We start from the raw sequence: 17,180 nt of genomic DNA, 5'->3' as shown, positions 1-17,180 counted from the left end.
AACAAATAAGCCTGGGGGGAAAAAGTTTACTCAAAATTACATAATTTCAGTACTATGAGTACATAATGGGGATTTTGAGAATAATATAATTATCTTAACTGAAACCCAAAGGTAGGTTTGTAATGTACGTATAAATAGGTAGAGAGTGAGAGAAAGAGTGAAATCTTAACCTTTGGGGAAAAAAAAAATCTTAATCCTGACAATGCTATCTCTTTGACCTTGGATAAGTCACTTCAATTATTTGAGTCCTTGCTTTTATACATATAGACTAAAAGATGATTTTATATCTAAGATCTTTCCATCTCTAAAACTTTTTGATCTCCTGTGGTTAATCCCCAGCCAATAATAGTCTACCTGGGAATAATTCTGTTTCTCCTCCATTGTCTCCCCCACCCCTTATTCTATTTGGAAAGACTATCTGCCTGTTCTGCGGGAGTTACATAATAAGTGGGAAGTGAAGACAGCTGAACCTGCTCTGAAACCATGATAAATAGCTCCAATGTCCTGAGTGCACCTTCCCTGTTTGAGGCCAAGCAACTTCATGCAGACATGGGAAGGATTAAGTGGTACTTCATCTGAGTGCAGACTGGCACAGGGGCCAGGCACATGTAGGCCACATGAGGTTACTCTGAGACATCTCCTTTCTGGGAGGACCTGGACCTCCCCTCTCCCATTACAGTCTCAGGTTTCCTAAGTCCTAGAGGCCCGTCAGCCACAACGAATGGCACTGCCAGGAACAGTGGTAAGCAGGAGGAACCTAACCCTGACTATAACAGGACTTACTCCAACTCTTAATAACTCGGGCAACTAATTTGGCCACGAGCACTACCTTCTCCCAGCTTTGCTAAAATAGCCAAGTCTGTGATTGCTGATGCCCAGTAGTAACATATCCATTCTAGGCCAGGGACTGTGAAAAATATGCTTTAAAAAATGAGTCAATATGATTAATCTTAGAAACTATTTTTTTTAGTATCAAAACATCATTAAAGTTGCTGGAGAGACTGATCACTCTGGTCACTCTGTGACTAAAGGGACACACCACTCAAGTCCCCAGCTAACACAAGGCCGAACTTTGCTCAGATACTGGTGAGCCATGTGGGAATAACAAAGGCTGAATTGGCAAATACAGGAACATCACCTCTCACAGGCCAAACCCTCACTAGAGAGGAGCACCGCACCCTCCATGGAGTCACCCAGACTGGGCCTCCCATTTCTTTTGAAATGCATGTTCCAGCAGTCTTAGACACACTCTGGAAACAACTACACATTTCTGAATGATGAGTTCTGAGGTGAAGACTTGTCAGTAGTATGGTAATGTGGATAAAAGAAAAATATTTTATTTGGTGGTAGAATTTCCTGACCCCTAAAAAGACACTACAAAACTTGATTTGACTGTAGACTGAAGTTAATGATCAAGGTTTTATGTCTAATTCGTTGTCACAGACGAAAACCAATCCTCCCTCATTTTTTTTTTCCTTGCTGCATGTTAGATGCCACATTAAAGCATACCAAAATAGCAATTTCAGCCTCAGGGACAGATTTTTAATGCAAGACTCCTCACACTAGATTGCTTTCTTCAAACATCCGAGGGTATGTTTTCCAGCCCTATCTGCCCATCCAAAAAAAAAGTTTCTAATTAAAAATACTTTAAATCTATCCCAACCGAATAAAACCACTGGGTAAACACCACTGAAGTGGTTGGAGAGACTGATCACTTTCGGTCCCTCTGTGACTAAAGGGACATATTACCCAAGTCTTAGCTGACATGAAGCCAAACTCTACTCAAGCACTGGTGAGCTACATGGGAATAATGAAGGCAGAATTGGCAATGTACAGGTGTTTGGTCTCATAGGCCAAACACCTCACCAGAGAGATGCACGGTGTCCTCTCTGAGTTACCCAGACCAGGCCTCTTGCTTCATTCTGAAATGTGTGTTTCAACTGTATTAGACACAATCTAGAAGCAACTACACATTTCTGAATGAAGTCCTGAGGTGGACACTTGTCAGCAGTAGGATACTATACAGCATTCTGTTCTGTGATGCTATCATAATTCATTGATCCATTCTATTCTTGGCAGGCTCTTGAGGAGTTTTCCATTTTTTTACTATTATGAGTAGTGTTACTAAGCTAACCTAATTTATGGCTTTTGATAAAGCTATGCATACATTTCTGTTGGTTATGTACCTGGTAGACCTAGCACAGCACTGTTATATGGTGGTTCCTGGCTTGCCCTTCCCTGATGACGAATGAGCTTGATATATTTTATAAGTTTATAGGCTATTTGAGTATCTTTTATTGTAAATGGTCTGCTCAAGCCTTGTTCATATGTCTATTGGTTTATCTGCCTTTTTCTTATTGATTTCTAAAAGTTCTTTTTATATTCTTGGTACAATTATTTTGAAGCTTTTACAGAGGCTCTTGATTTGGATATGAACCGAATTACCATTTTGTTTCAAAATTTTTTGTTTTTGCAAGGAAAATAAAAGCAAAAATAAACAATTAGAACTACATCAAATTAAAAAGCTTTTGTACAGCAAAAGAAATCATCAACAAAACAAAAGGCAACCTTCGGAATGGGAGAAGATATTTGCAAATGTTATACATGGCAAGGACTTAATATCCAAAATATATAATGAACTCATACAACTCATGCAACTTAATCTGATTAAAATTGGCAGAAGACCTAAATAGACATTTTTCCAAAGACGACATATGGATGACCAACAAACACATGAAAAGATGCTCAACATCACTAATCATCAGGGAAATGCAAATCAAAACCACAATCCAGCATCATCTCACACACGTAAGAATGGTTAGTATCAAAAAGACAAGAAATGGCAAGTGTCGGCAATGATGTAGCGAAAGGCAACCCTCATGCACTGTTGGTGAGAATGTAAATGGTGCAGCCAAATACAATATGGAGGTTCCTCAAAAAATTAAAAATAGAAATAGCATTATATAATTCAGTAATTCCACTTCTGCATATTTAATCAAAGAAAATGGGGAGCCTGGGTGGCTCAGTTGCCGAAGCATCTGACTTCGGCTCAGGTCATAATCTTAGTGTCCTGGGATCAAGCAAAATATCGGGCTCACCTCTCAGCAAGGAGTCTGCTTGTCCCTCTCCTTCTCTCTCTGCCCCCCCCCCATGCTCTGCCTGTCTCTCAAATAAATGAATAAAATCTTAAAAAAGAAAGAAAACAAAAACACTAATTCAAACAGATACATGCATTCTTATGCTTGTTGCAGCATTATTTACAATAGCCAAGATATGGAAGCAACCTAAATGTACATAAACAGATGCAATACACACACATATACACACAGGAATATTACTAAGCCGTAATTGTCATTCATAACAACACGGATCGATGAATGGACCTGAAGGGTATTATGCTAAGTGAAATGAATCAGACAAAGAAAATACCATATGATTTCACTTCTATGTGAAATCTAAAAAAAATCAAAACAAGTGAACAAACAAAAAAGCAGAGACAGGCTCATAAATACAGAGAACAAACTAGTGGTTGCAGGAAGGGACTGGGCTAGGGGCTTAGGCAAACGGGTAGGGGGGATTAAGAGGTACTGATTTCCAGTTATAAGGTGAATAGATCATGGGATTAAAAACACAGCATGGGAATATAGCCAATAACGTTACTAATAACTTTGCATGGTGATGGATTAGTGGTTTCATTTGTCATGGTGAGGATTTTGTAATGGATATAATTGTCAAGTCATGTATTGTACACCTGAAACTAATATAGTAATGTAAGTCAACTATACTTCAATTAAAAATTTTAAAAAATTTAAAAAACTGTTTTTTTAAAAAAAGTGACGATGACACAGTAAAATTCATTCTTTAAAAAGATCTAATTACTAGAGCTTATGGTAGATAAGAATATGTACAAATATATGAAATATTTCATTCAGGGAAGTGAAATATTCATTCCATGGGATAATAATGTTATAATAGGAAATAACAACAAAACTTTCTTCTTGTGCTCTCTTTGAAAGTCTTTGCCTGCTTTAAGATCACAAAGTTAATCACCTCACTTTTCCTCTAAAAGCTGTATTGTTTGTCTTTTCCATTTAAATATATAATCCATTTGAATTTGATTATTTTCTATAAAGTATGGAGGGCCAAGCACATATTTTTCATAAGGATATTCAATTGACTCAGCATTATTTATTGAAAAGACTATTCCTTCTTCACTGTGCTTTTTTATACTTTTATCTTAAGTCAAGTGACCATATACGTGAGTCTAAAACCAAACTCTATTCTAATTGTCAGTTTGTCTATCCTGTTACCAAAGCCATGCTGTCTTAGTTACTATAATTTCATAATAAATTTTGATATCTGGCAAAGTAAATCCTTCAGCTACGTTCTCCTCCAAGAATACTTTAGCTATTCTTGGCTCTTTGCATTTCTAATTCTCATTTAACAAAAAGCATGCTCATATTTTTTATTAGGATCACACTAGATTTGTAGATTCATTTGGGCAGAATATTCTTTTTTTTATAATAATTTTTTATTATATTATGTTAGTCACCATACAGTACATCCCTAGTTTTTGATGTAAAGTTCCATGATTCATTACTTTGGGCAGAATATTCTAACAATATTGAGTATTCCATCTGTAAACATGGGCTATGTCTCCATTTGTTTAGATCTTCCTTAATTTCTCTCAGTATTTTATAGTTTGACTACAGAAGTGTTTGCACATGTTTTATTACATCAGTTGCTAGATCTATGATTCTTTAAACGTTATTATAAATGATAATGTTTAAATTTCATTTTCCATTTGCTTCTGGTATATAGAAATATTTATAAAATTATGCATATTAAACTCATATTCAGGGGCATTGCTAAATCTTCTTGTAAATTCTTGTTGTTTTCCTATAGTTTGTTGATGTGATGAATTACACTGAGTGATTTTCTAATGTTAAACCATCCTTGCATATCTGAAATAAACTCTTCTTGGTTACCACATTTCTTTTATGTATTGCTATGTTAGCTTTGTTAGTATTCCTTCTGCATCAATATTAATGAAAACACTTGGTTTCCTTTACTACATCTTTCACAATTTTATAATCCATGTTATGGTGCCTCTTAAAAAGAGTTAGAAATCGTTCCCTTTCTTTCTATTCCCTGGAAGAATTTGTGTAATAGTGCTGTTATGTCTTTCTTAAATGTTTGGAAGAATTCGCCAGTGAAACCATCTTGGCCTAAGAATTTGATTATGAGAACATTTTAATTAAGAATCCATTTTTAAAATATATATCTGACTGCATACATTTTCTGTTTCTTTTGATGGTAAATTTAAAGGTAAATTTTATCTATCTATCTATCTATCTATCTATCTATCTATCAATTACAGAGAGAGAGAGCATGAGCAGGAGGGGAGGGCAAGAGGGGGAATCTTAAGAAGGGTCCACACCCAGCATGGAGCTGAATGCCAGGCTCGATCTCACAATCTGGAGATCATGACCTGAATGGAAATCAAGAGTCAGCCACGGGGTACACGGGTGGCTCAGTTGGTTAAGCATCTGCCTTTGGCTCAGATCATGATCCCAGGATCCTGGAATCAAGCCCCGAGTCAGGCTCCCTGCTCAGTGGGGAGTCTGCTTCTCCTTCTCCCTCTGCCCCTCCTTCTGCTCATCCTCTCTCTCTCACTCTCTCTCAAATAAATAAATAAAATCTTAAAAAATAGCAATAAAAAAAAGAGTCTGCCGCTTAGCTGACTGAGCCACCCAGGTGCCCCCAAAGATTTGCACAACTATTCTTTTTAAGACTTTATTTTTTTTTTATATAATCTCCACACCCAATCTGCGGCTTGAACGCACAACCCTGAGATTAAGAGTCACATGCCCCACCAACTGAGCCAGCCGAGCTCCCCTTCTTCTTGTGGCAAATTTATTAAGCTGTCAGGTTTTTGAATTACTAATCCATCTCCTCCAAATCATCAAATTTATTGGGAAAGTGTTCATGTTATATCCCATTTGATGTATTATGATCTATACATTTTCACTTTTGAAAATTTGTGGGACTTTTTTTTTCATGATCACTATTGTGAGAAGTTTATTAATTTTATGAATTTTATCAAAATACCAATGCTTAACTTTGTTGATTTTTCTTTTATATTATTTTTTATTTCTGCTCTTTATGACTTCTTTCCTTACATGTTCCTTACTTTTGATTTGGTCTTTGTTTTGTACCTTCTTAAGTTGTAAGTAAAGTGATTTTTAGTCCTTTTTCTTTTCCCATATACAGAAATATTCTCTGACCATAGTAGAATTCAACTCCCTAAGAAATTAGGGACCATTTTGAACTGAATAATAATGGAAAGATATAAAACATTATGTTGCTGCAATTCTTTTTAAGCATTGTATTAGCTGCAGCAATATAATTTTTGACATGTTGTACTTTCATTATAATTCATTTGAGATATATATATATATATGATATTACAACTGTTTTATATGGCCCACATTTACTACCCTGGAGTTCACAATTTCCTCTTGTATTTCCATGTTTCATTTGGAATCCTTTTTCTATCTGAATAGTTTTACAAAAGTGGCCTCCTAGGGACATATTCCCTCATTTTTTCCTTTGACTGAAACTAACTTTATCTTCATTTTTTAAGAACTTTTTTTGTATAAAATTGTAAGTTGGCTGTTATTTTCTTTCAACATTTTAAAGATGTTATTTCATTGTCTTTTAGTTTTCATCTTTTCTGTTGAAAACTTATATTTAAGTCCTGGTGAATTGTTTTTAAAGGTACTGATTTTAACTTTTATCTTTATATTTGGTTTTCAGAAGATTTTATGATGTACTTGGGTATGCTTTTCTTTGTTTATCTTCAACTTGGGATTCCCAGATTTTCCTGAATCTCTCAGTTGATATCTTTCATATGCTTTGGAAAATTTAAGTAACAATTTCCCCCCAATTTCTCTCATTTTCCTTCTGTGACTCCTATTATATGTATGTTAGACCTCTGCACACACATCTCCATTAATTTTTTTCTATTTTTTTCTATATGCTTCATATTGTATATTTTTATTGACTTGTCTTTCAATTCACTTTTCCTGTATACTTTTCTCTCCAATATACTCCTAAATCCACTCATTGAGTTCTTACTTCAACATATTGTAGGGCACCCAGGTGGCTCAGTGAGTTAAGGCATCTGCCTTCAGCTCAGGTCATGATCTCAGAGTCCTGGGATCAAGCCCCACATTGGTCTCTCTGCTCAGTGGGGAATCTGCTCTCCTTCTCACTCTCCCTCTGTGCTCTCCCTTTCTCTTTCCAAATAAATAAATAAATAAAATCTTTAAAAATATATTATTTTTTCTTATTCTAGATTGTCTATGTTTCTTTTTTTTTTTTTACAGAGTATAGTTCCCTAAAGAAATTCTCCATACTTTTTTCCATCTTCTCTAATGTATGTAGTATATTAATCATAGTAATTTCAAAGAATAGATTAGTAACTCTGATATCTGAATCATCTATTGGTCTGCTACTAGTTTCCATCTTTCTCCTCCTGATCATCAATTGTATTTTTATGTATTTTTGTATGTAGAGTAATATTTTATTGTGTGTCAGACACTGAGTATAAAAGAAATGAGGAGGATCTCAATCATTTTATCTTTCGACAGAAAGGTTCCCCCATGCACACACTTTTTCTCTGTTATGCAGCTAGGATAAGAGGCTGATCATTCTAGCCAATCAGAAATTGACCTAGGTCAGAGCTGGATTTCAGAGTAAGTCTCAGTGGACATCTGTTTCAGCCTACTTGCTTAGGAATGGCCATCTCAAGCTTACTGAGAGAGAAACAAATTGGTCTCTTTCTCCTCAATCCTGAAATACTGTAGGACTTCCAGCTCAGACATTCGTAAGTTTCCAGCCCAGCTCTTCAGCTCCCTACGCTGGGCATCTTAATCATCTAGCAAACATCTTGACTGAAAGACTAATGGAGTGCTTAAGGCAGGCCCCCTCTCCCTTAGATTTCACTCTGCCTTTTTGAAGTTTTGGTCTTTCTCATCTCCACGGCTGTTACAGATCTAAAATTGAGCCAATGTCACATGGCGTGAACTAGTTATATATAACCAAGAAGCCCCTAAGGTTTCCAGTTTGTGTCTCCAGCCTCCTGACACTGCTAACACACAACAACATTTTGATGGCTTTTCTTCTTCCCTGTAAGTATCTTAATGCCTAAATCAAGTACAATCTGCAGGTCATGCCCTGAGTCAGTTAAGTGCCTCAAAGGGAAAAATTCCCAGGGTCCAGCAAATGTTCACAAGAGAAAAAAATCAGCTCACCTCAGGAGTTCTCCCATCATTTTAGAGTCTTTGTCTTCTCTCCCTATGGAAAGGTAAGGGGAGATGAGTTGGGGAGTGAGTGAACTCACTAGCCAAGTATTTCTTCAACTCTATTACATAAACCAAATCCAAGTCCTTACAATTTCAAATGGCAAGAATTAATCATTTTCCATTTAAGCTGTGACCTGTAGAAACCAAAGTTTAATAAAAACAGGGTAAGAGTGAAATAAACAAAGAACTTATAGAGATAAGAAGAAATCAGATTAATCTTTTCCTCATCATTCTACAACATTATCTGGCTCTTGCCTATACTCAACTAAAATTTCACTCTCAAGTATTCCCCCTCTACTCACTAAATCTAACAACCATTTTTCAAGTTTTGCTTTTTTATTATTAACCTTCTACAGAATCTGATATAATATCCCAGAAACATCAGAATACAAGGACATTCAGGAGATAGTTAAGAGGCACTACTGATCTTATTAGTCTTACCCATTTTTAATGAAAAAAAACAGTATGAATTACAGTCATATAGTTAATCAAGATTGCATACCCCCCAAAATACCCAATTCTTACAACTCATATTAAATCTAAATAAACCATAAGCATATTCTAGCCTATAAAGAGACTGTCTAAATGTTACAGAAAAGAGAGCATGTATTACTGAGTTCTGTTTTAAAGCATTCAGCTACAATGACCAAAATGTTTCCAGCTTGCTAATGCATTCTGGATCATGTTCATTACTTTATGCTTGTTTTTTTCCAAAGATATTTATTATCATAACATGTAACAAACTGAACTCACTCTGAAAAATTAAGACAATATTACCTTTGGTTCTTTGGTATCAAAAATTAGCTTGTTCACAATTCAGTAATGTGGCGGGATACAAAATCAATGCTCAGAAATCAGTTGCATTTCTATACATGAATAACGAGACCGAAGAAAGAGAAATTAGGGAATCCATCCCATTTACAATAGCACCAAAAACCATACGTTACCTCGGAATTAACTTAACCAGAGACGTAAAGGACGTATATTCTAGAAACTATAAATCACTCTTGAAAGACATTGAGGAAGACATAAAAAGATGGAAAGATATTCCATGCTCATGGATCGGAAGAATTAACATAGTTAAAATGCCCATGCTACCCAGAGCAATCTACACTTTCAATGCTATCCCGATCAAAATACCAATGACATTTTTCAAAGAACTGGAACAAACAGTCCTTAAATTTGTATGGAAACAGAAAAGGCCCCGAATCTCCAAGGAACTGTTGAAAAGGAAAAACAAAGCTGGGGGCATTACAATGCCGGATTTCGAGCTGTACTACAAAGCTGTGATCACAAAGACAGCATGGTACTGGCACAAAAACAGACACATAGACCAATAGAACAGAACAGAGAGCCCAGAAATGGACCCTTGGCTCTTTGGGCAACTAATATTTGATAAAGCAGGAAAAAACATCCGGTGGGAAAAAGACAGTCTCTTCAATAAATGGTGCTGGGAAAATTGGACAGCTACATGCAAGAGAATGAAACTTCACCACTATCTCACACCATACACAAAAATAAACTCCAAATGGATGAAAGACCTCAATGTGAGACAGGAATCCATCAAAATTCTAGAGGAGAACATAGGCAACAACCTCTACGACATCGGCCAAAGCAACCTTTTTCATGACACATCCCCAAAGGCAAGAGAAACAAAAGATAAAATGAATTTATGGGACTTCATCAAGATTAAAAGTTTCTGCACAGCCAAGGAAACAGTCAGAAAAACTAAGAGGCAGCCCACGGAATGGGAGAATATATTTGCAAATGACACTACAGATAAAGGACTGGTATCCAAGATCTACAAAGAACTTCTCAAACTCAATACACGAGAAACAAATAAACAAATCAAAAAATGGGCAGAAGATATGAACAGACACTTTTCCAATGAAGACATACAAATGGCTAACAGACACATGAAAAAATGTTCAAAATCATTAGCCATCAAGGAAATTCAAATCAAAACCACACTGAGATACCACCTTACGCCGGTTAGAATGGCAAAAATAGACAAGGCAAAAAACAACAATTGTTGGAGAGGATGTGGAGAAAGGGGATCCCTCCTACATTGTTGGTGGGAATGCAAGTTGGTACAGCCACTCTGGAAAACAGTGTGGAGGTCCCTTAAAAAGTTAAAAATTGAGCTACCCTATGATCCAGCCATTGCACTACTGGGTATTTACCCCAAAGATACAGACATAGTGAAGAGAAGGGCCATATGCACCCCAATGTTCATAGCAGCAATGTCCACAATAGATAAATCGTGGAAGGAGCCGAGATGCCCTTCAACAGATGACTGGATTAAGAAGTTGTGGTCCATATATACAATGGAATATTACTCAGCTATCAGAAAGAACAAGTTCTCAACATTTGCTACAACATGGACGGCACTGGAGGAGATAATGCTAAGTGAAATAAGTCAAGCAGAGAAAGACAACTATCATATGATTTCTCTCATCTATGGAACATAAGAACTAGGATGATTGGTAGGGGAAGAAAGGGATAAAGAAAGGGGGGGTAATCAGAAGGGGGAATGAAACATGAGAGACTATGGACTATGAGAAACAAACTGAGGACTTCAGAGGGGAGGGGGTGGGGGAATGGGACAGACCGGTGATGGGTAGTAAGGAGGGCACGTATTGCATGGTGCACTGGGTGTTATACACAACTAATGAATCATCGAGCCTTACATCGGAAACCGGGGATGTACTGTATGGTGACTAACATAATATAATAAAAAATCATTAAAATTAAAAAAAAAATTAGCTTGTTCAGCACTTAGAGTTGTTGGCAATACTGAGATGACATTAAAAAAGAGAAACTACATGCCAGTTCCATGCATTTTGAAAGCTTTCAGCACTGGGTTACACAATGGAAAAATCTCAAGGACATTCCCTATGTCTGTGTGCTTGTAACAATTACAAGAAATGAATTGTGCTCAAAGTTAAAACAGAGTTAAATACTGGGTGTGTGGACTAGGTTCCCTAAGAGGGACTGGTACTTTCATGAAATGACTTGAAGATAAGGACAGGGAATTTGCTGTTTTATGAAGATCATCCTGATCACATAAATGAACCAAAGTGGTGGGTTCATTTTATGGCAATTCACAAATTGAGATTAAAAGTTATTTTTTTCTATTTGTGGGTAGTATTGATGTTCCTTAAATAAAAATGTTAGCCTTTTTTTTTTATCAGCTTAAAGTCCACTTAGGATACCCCACAAATTCCTTGGCCATGGCCTACAAAACCCACCATAGTCAGGCTCCTGCCTATCTTTATAATCTCACCTCTCCACAAACATCCTGCTTTTCAAGAACTTTAAGTCACTTGACGTTTAAGATGCATAATGCTATTCCTCATTACTGTGCTGTAGCACAAGCTGTTTCTTCTACCTGCAATTTCTTTCCCCACCCTTCTTTCTTACACAGTGAACCCAATTCAAATGTCATCTTCTATATGAATCTTTTTCTGTCCTCCCTCAACAAAGTCAGATACTTTCTTTTCCTTGCTCTTGTAGCATACTATTCATACATTACAATCTCCACCTCATTACTCTCTCTAGCTTTTGCATCTTCTAAGGTAGGGAAAATATAAGCACAATGACCTTCCTAGTCAGCACTTTATATGAAACTATAAACTAACTATAGTTAACTATAGTTAATAAGTGTAGAAGGAACAAAGAGGAGAGTGAAAAAGAAAAAAAGGAAAGAAAGACTTTAAACTTAAATATAACCCCAAAAAGTTTCCAGAACCTAAATTTGCAATTAGCAATCCCACAATACTGTTTTGAATGAGCAAAGAGCTTCTAAATATTCAAAATTTAGTGAAATAATAAGAAAAGGAGTTTGCACATAATGTATAGTCTTATAAGGTTATAACATCTGATGCAAAGATAGAGCAACTTACATTTTGGTCTATTTTTTACTTTGCCTTCCTCCAGTGAAGTTCATTTTATGTTAATTTCCTGTTCAGATTTTGTTTTCTGTTTGGTTACTTTATTTCTCACCTGGTTTCTTAGAGACTTTTTCTCTATTCAGTGATGGCAACTGGTACGAACTTTTAGTGTTGTGGTGTGAAATAATTCTGTAAAGTGTTATCTTTATTATTATTACATTATATAGATTTAAAATTGGAGTTGCTGATGTATAAAAATGATATGAGTTAGTGCCATACCAAATACCAGTTCTATTTTCTGAGACAAAATTGGGGACTCATTAAAACCTGGACTCAGCTCAGACAACCCCAGGGCTCAGAATAACAGTATTCTTCCTTCCTGATAGTTACATAGTGCTTATAAGTCACGAAGTACTTAACATGTAAGATCCATTTGATTATTTATCTTTCAGGTGGAGAAACTAGGGCTCCTAAAGGGTAAACAATGGACACATAATTACTTAGCTGGTATGTTCCAAAGTTAGGGCTTAAAAATGGTCTTCTAACTTCAAGCACTGTCTCCTTTTTTACTATACTAGAATTATTTTCTTGTACATACTTATTCCTCAGCCCCTTCTGAACATGCCCCCACAGGCCACCTCTAGTGCTGGCTAATCATATGTTTCTTTAACCTCTACTACTACATCTTTTTTTTTTTTAATATTTTATTTTTATTTATTCGACAGACATAGAGACAGCCAGCGAGAGAGGGAACACAAGCAGGGGGAGTGGGAGAGGAAGAAGCAGGCTCATAGCCGAGGAGCCTGATGTGGGGCTGTATCCCATAATTCCAGGATCATGTCCTGAGCCGAAGGCAGACGCTTAACCGCTGTGCCACCCAGGCACCCCTCCACTACTACATCTAAGGTCATTTTCATGCCTATGAAGGACCAACTATCCAGAAGTACAGGTTGAAATCTAGATGTATCTATGAGACCCAAGTACCTGACAAACGAGTTCCTAATTAAAACATGCTTCATCATTTACTGGGTTTAGGTGGATTAGCATGAATTAAAAAGTTCAGTGTGGTTGTCATTTATGTTGTTTACCAAATACTTTTAGTTCTCCTTCCTGGAATTTCATAGGACTATACTCCTGCTCTTGAAGTTAGGTGTGGCTATTAAATATGTTTAGCCAATGGAATGTGAGCAAAAGTGTTGTGTGTCAATACTAAGAAGAAGCTTTAAGAATCTGTATATGGGGGCGTCTGGTGGCTCAGTCGGTTAAATGTCTGCCTTTGGCTCAGGTCATGATCCCTGGGTTCTGGGACAGAGCCCCACATTGGGCTCCCTACTCAGAGGGGAGCCTGCTTCTCTCTCTCCCTCTGCCTGATGCTCCCCTGCTTGTGTTTGTTCTCTCTGTGTCAGATAAAAAAAATCTTAAAAAAAAACAATCAGTGTATGTTCTGCTCTCTTCTTTTTTGCTCCCCCCCTTTGTTTTCTTTTTAATTTGACAATCTGGCAGTGTGGACATGTAGTCTCCACTATCCTGTTTCCTGATGGAAGACAATGAACAGATTCTCCTCCACCACCACTACCCTGACACCAACCTACAGTGGACATGTAATGTGAGCAAATGTTCTAAACTTCTAAAATTTTACAGTTCTTTGTTATAAAGCATAACTCAGCCTATCTTAACTGGTAGACTTACTTTATTCCAATCCAGTACTAATACTCAATGGAATAGGTCAACAGAGTCTTTTTGAATCCATGAAATTTTAGTACGGACTGCTCTTAATTAAGGATTTTCCTTAAGACTATTATTTAAACATTCAAAGGCTCATTGGCAGCTTACTGCTAATAAGCTTTTCAACAAATATTTCAGTCTATGACACAGAAAAATAAACCAGTAGAAGAAACTTTCATGGAGAGTCATCTGTGTAAGGAGATCTAAGAGGAGGGATAGGAATGGCTGCAGTTATGAGAACCTTCTTATTTTCCTCTCCTCCCCCAGTCTCAAATGCCTCCACAGGTCACAGTTTTAAGACCAATTCTTCCTGTTGAGACAAGCTAGACAATCCTTCCTTTAGAGACTTCAGAGAAGTATTAATCTTTGGCAAACTCTCTAAGAATAAATAGAGTTTAAGACATACTCTATTATTGCACCTAGATTCTCATCCAGCCTCAGAGGTTGGGTGCTTCATTTTATAGATTTCAGAGTCCCTTTGGGCTTTCTTAGTCTTGACTGGCAGCCCCAAACAAAAAGATCCCTGTAGTGAATGATCTGAGAATTCATTAATGGACTAAGCAATTTCCATCTCTGTACATGATGACCACTCAGATCTAGCCACTCCGGCCAAATCTTGTCCACACATGTGCTGGCAAGGTTTCCTATCAAAACCACAAAGGCTGTTTGAGCAGAACTAAGAGTAGATCTGGCCAAAATCTGTGTTTTAACTTAATATTTATATTATAATTTTCATCTGGAATTTACCCTATAGAGTCGGGACTGAATTTCCAAAGAAAAAATTTGAGTAAACAAGGACTGGACACATAGAGGTACATTTATGTCTCTCAATTCAACATAAATGATAATTCATCCAAACCCTACCACAGTGGTTGTGCTCATCACCACAATTAATTGGGTTATCACACCTAATAGAAAATGTAATTAATTACACTCAAGTTCAGAATGGTCTCTGTCCTCTGATTTCTGGTTAGATTCTCCCCCACCCTGGGTCAGAAATGTGAAGCGAGGATTTTGTACAAGAAATTGTTTTAAATGTAATTTAGTTAGGAGGGAGCAAAAATCTTTAACTCTTATTATCAAAGTAAGTTCAAATAAAATAAACCTGACAAAATTTTCCCATCTCTTGGATTAAAGTGAATATAAAACTGAAGATGATTTCAATAGGATCTGCCTATATTTTTAACTAATTGAATGAACATCAATATTTCTAACAAGCAATGGCTTAGACATGTTGGAATACTATAATACACTTCTCCTAATCATAGACCTGTTGTTTTGGTAAAGACAATCAATCAATCAATCAATAATAAAGGATCACAACTTTCTTCAGAAGGTATGTTTTAGTAATATATTTTAAAATCTCCATTTTTAGATTTGAACTTTTATTTTGTTTTTTTTTTTTTAAAGACTTTATTTATTTGACAGAGAGAGCGAGCAAGCACAAGCAGGGGGAGTGGCAGCCAGAGGAAGAGGGAGAAGCAGGTTCCCTGCTGAGCAGGGGGTCTGATGCAGGGCTCCATCCCAGGACCCTGGGATCATGACCTAAGCCGAAGGCAGATGCTTAACCATCTGAGCCCCTAGATGACCCGAGATTTGAACTTTTAAAAAATGTTATCATCTTTTAATCAGCCTGCAAAATGTAATTATTCTATTTTAAACATTTTTAAATGACAATAGGTTTTTAAATGAATGATATGAAAAATTACATTAAACTATGATTACATACAACTAAATAAACCAAAATGATGTCCATATCAAGATTGTGATACAAATGCTAGAAGCTTCAGGGATAGAGCATACGTGAGGAAAACTCAGAATAAAGACATAATGGTAAGTAAACTCACAGGAATAACTTCAACTATCTTTCAGGCACATTATCCCTTTCTAAATCACTTGAGATACATGATTTTCATACTCCGGGAGAGAAAAAAAGACCAAACCACATTCATCATCCCTGCCAGGAAATAGCTCTGACGATTCTCTTTGCTTGTGGCTACATCAGTTGTACAACAGCTGGGTGTGTGGGTGGCGCACATCAGGTCTGCTAGTTTCCAAAGAGCAACCTGGGCCTCCTAAAGTGCTACAATGCCTCCTGGCTCTGTGGGGGGTCCGTGGCTCCTGTCTATGCATTGGAATGGGGGTAGGGTGGGATGCATGTGAAATAGGGGAAGCACCTGAGAACACATGCCTGGCATCTGTGGAGACCACCACTGTGTAAACCACTTATGTGACAAAACTAATTCCAAAGGGAAGAGGAGCAGCCATTTCCTTCCTTCAATTCCAACAGCTGCAACCCTCCACACAGCTGCTACTCTGGGTTTGGGATAGAGGAAAAACAAAAGAGAAGTGGGACACTCACTCTGCAGTGGTTTGGCTGCTAAGAAGTGGGCAGAGTGTAAGGAAGCCACCAAGAGGAGAGCAGACGTATTCTTCCATATGCCCTGTACTGTTCAGCATAGGCTGTTACGCTGCTATGCTACCCCACCCAATACCACAAAGGTTGATTCTCGTTCACACAAAAATCATCTGCAGTCTAGGATACTCTGCAGGGCAACTGTCCCTCCTGCAATCCAGGCTCAGGGTCTCTACTCTCTGGCCACATGATCTAAAACACATGGCCCCCTTGGTCAGCATGGCAGTGAGACAGAGAGCAGGAGAGTCCCCTACCAGTTCACTGAGACTACAAGGGATACATGCCACTCCCACTCCCACTTCATTGGCCACCTCTAGTCACTTTTAGGCGATGCCCAACTTTAAAGGGCATTGGATTGCACGTATCTCTGTGTATCTGGAAGTCGATTATGATGACCATATGCCCTTATCCTCTGAAATCCTAAAATCAAGTTCTAGTTATACATAGCCTCAGCTTTCCAGAGGGTGTACCTGCCCATTCTGTAACGCCCTGTTTTCTCAGGTCTTGACTCTGGACTCTAGTCTCCATTCCAAAGGAAAGACAGAGAGGAGGGAAATCCATAGTCTAGTCTGTGGGTTTTGCAAGTGGAGAGTTACCTCCCTAAAAGTCTGTAAAGGAGAAATTAACCAAAAATGCGTCACAGTCTAATAGTTTTAAGCAGCTCTGCCCCCTTCTCCACACTGAGAGCTAGTAATACTGGGAAGGAGATACTGACTTGTATCTCACTGCGTTTTGCCTTTCTGCTCTTGTTTTGTGACTGACTTAATTTTTTTAAAT

At 37.3% G+C, this 17,180-nt stretch overlaps 1 protein-coding gene across 2 annotated transcripts in view; it reads right to left on the bottom strand.

The window, feature by feature from the left end:
* The window catches only part of DCBLD2 (discoidin, CUB and LCCL domain containing 2), a 688,558-nt gene that overhangs the window by 522,982 nt on the left and 148,396 nt on the right, over positions 1-17,180 (bottom strand). For both annotated transcript variants that reach the window (XM_057306591.1, XM_057306590.1), the window contains one exon: positions 8,319-8,361. The gene's annotated coding sequence lies outside the window, so the exon portion shown is untranslated. The remainder of the gene's footprint in view (positions 1-8,318; positions 8,362-17,180) is intronic.

The sequence above is a fragment of the Ursus arctos genome, unplaced genomic scaffold, assembly GCF_023065955.2.
Source record: "Ursus arctos isolate Adak ecotype North America unplaced genomic scaffold, UrsArc2.0 scaffold_4, whole genome shotgun sequence".
Taxonomy (NCBI): Eukaryota; Metazoa; Chordata; class Mammalia; order Carnivora; family Ursidae; genus Ursus; species Ursus arctos.
Note: the sequence above shows the minus strand (reverse complement) of the source record. Positions and strands in the feature narration are given on the sequence as shown.